Source organism: Melanerpes formicivorus, unplaced genomic scaffold (genome assembly GCF_026170545.1).
Source record: "Melanerpes formicivorus ecotype bairdi unplaced genomic scaffold, bMelFor1.0.p_v2 SCAF_256, whole genome shotgun sequence".
In the NCBI taxonomy this organism is placed as follows: domain Eukaryota; kingdom Metazoa; phylum Chordata; class Aves; order Piciformes; family Picidae; genus Melanerpes; species Melanerpes formicivorus.
In genome coordinates, this window is record NW_027142608.1 from 197,501 (window position 1) to 200,000 (window position 2,500).

Consider the following 2,500-nt stretch of genomic DNA (forward strand, 5'->3'; position numbering starts at 1 on the left):
AGCATCTTACAAATATAATTATGTCTGCTAATTCTGGCCTCCTGAACAGCAGGACAGTATCCAATTATATGAGCAGCTGACTCATTTTCAGCCTGGCAGTGACGGCATTTTGTATTTTGGTCCTGATTTCTACCCCTCGCTAAGAACTCTCTAGTTGGATATACATTTGCTCTCAATTGTAAAGCTGTTATTAATTTTCTATAAGGGATGTTCTTGTAATTCACAAGCCAATTGTTACTGGTGGAATCATTTTCAAAGTTTGCAGTTCCTATGCCCTGGGACATCAATGCTGTCCATTTTGTGAACTCATTTTTCCTCCAATTGCAAGGTTTGGGAAAGATTTTCTTTGGGGCGGGTTTTTCCCATTCCGATAATTCCTCCCGTCCCCCATATTCAGTTACCATTATTGTCTGGGGGTTATATATTGATGGTATTTTCTCTTTGTCTCCCCCTGCTGATATCCACAATTTTTCATAATCTTTATCAATATCATTATTTTTAACTACAGTTTTAACTGCTTCATCTGATGAATTTGCCAATCTGTGTAATCGTCTAGCTTGGATACTAGGAATTAACCCAGCCAATCGGGCTAAGCCTAAGCCTCCATCTTTAGTGCTGGAATACAAGATGCCATCACAGGTACAAACTGGGAGATGTAACCATTTTTTCACCCTATTTCGAATTGTTAAATCCATTTCTTCCAGATAGGTGGCTTTTACATTTGCCTGGTCTGCTAAGTAGATCAATCTAGGCACTGTGTACACTTTTAACATGTCCAATTTTTGAAATGGTTTTAAAGGGGCTCTTTCGATGCGATTGAGCCAAACTTCTAATTTATTTTGCAATTCGGGCTTAACTATCCCCACCCAAGGGTCGATTTGCAAGCCAAGATATTTCTCTGACTGACCCGGGTGGATCATGTTTAAAGGGGTACCGCTGATAAGCCATGGAGGACAGTCATTGATGGTGTAAGAGTCCTTAGTTGGTTGAATAAAGAAACCATGGCACTTTTCCCCCTGTGTTTTTAATCCAGTTAAGTCACAAAATGCTTCTAGAATTTCAATATTTTTCTCCATTCCTGATTGGGACTTACTCAGCAGGACCAGGTCGTCTGCAAAAGCCAGAGCTGTTAATTTGCCATTCTCGTGTTGGAACCCCTCCCCACACTCTTCTAATTTACATAACAGAGGGTCAATGCACAGGTTAAAGAGGAGTGGTGACATGGGATCGCCCTGTTTCACACCAGTTTTGATTCCTATTGACTCAGACTCACCTTCTTTAGTTTTGATTCTGGTGTGGATGTTTTGATAGAAGTCCTTAATTAATGCTATTATGTGGTCATCCAGGCCCTTTTGCTTTAGCACCGCCAGGATGTGGGTGTGGCTCACTGAATCAAAGGCTTTGGCCAAATCGACAAAGACAACCCCCAGGGGTTTCTTTTGTTTCTTTGCATTCCTAATTAATAGCTGTAATAGTTTTAAGTTCTCAGCACAGCCAGAAGATTGAATGAAGCCTCTCTGCCTGGGGTTAATGGGACACGCCTTTGCCAACCTCGCAGTTAAGATTCTTGAATAGAGTCTCAGGATGATGGAACCAATAGTAATTGGCCGCCAGTTATTAATATCATTTTGGCGTTCGGGCGCTGATGATTTAGGTATTAGGATTGTTCGGCATCCCCTTATTACATCTGGAATTTTGCCACTTAACAGCCAGAGATTAAATAGTTCTTTGATCTCCTCACAATTTGGATCCATTTTAAGCAGGGCCTTCAGGGTGATCCCATCAGGGCCTGGTGCCGATTTTTTATTCATGTCTTTGATATTCTTAAGGATCTCTTTCTCTGTAATCAATTCCTTAAAAGCCGAATTATCTGCCTGCCCCACAGACTGGAATGCTCCAAGTCCTTGAAATAAGTTCTGAGACTCCCACCTAGATCTGAAGGTGTTACTGACCTCTTCCAGGGGGATGGTACATTGGGCAGAGTCTTTTTCATCCAGAATCATATTAGCTAACTTCCCTCGATCTAAGCGGAAGAGGCGTTGGAATCGGAGAAATTCTCCACGCTTTCTGGCTCTTTTTCTCATCCATTCCTTTTGAGGTTTCTTCTGCTGAGGTTTACGTTGGCTCTTTTTTGGCGCTTTCTGTTCAATTGATTTCTCAAACAAATACAAATATTGGTCCTGAGCTACCTCATTGAGTAATTTTAATGAGTCTGTTTTGCCTTCAATTATTTGTTTATATGTATTTTTAAGAATGGGCAGCTTCCCTGATGTCATCTTTTCATTAATAGTCTTTTTATAGTGGGCTAGCAGCTCCCTTTCACCAGAAGATGGAATCACAGTCCTCTCCTCTTTTAACCTGTTCTTGCCCTCTTGTGTTTTCTCTCTTTCTGGCACCACAGTTTCTCTTAATAGTCTTCTCTTTTCACTGATCTGTTTGGCTGTTTTAGTTGTTAATTTTTCAGCAATCAATTTGTTAATATTTTTCCTCCCTTCAAACT

At 40.7% G+C, this 2,500-nt stretch overlaps 1 pseudogene; it reads right to left on the reverse strand.

The window, feature by feature from the left end:
- LOC137458542 (28S ribosomal RNA) overlaps nucleotides 1–2,500 on the reverse strand; it is an 8,210-nt pseudogene that overhangs the window by 1,648 nt on the left and 4,062 nt on the right.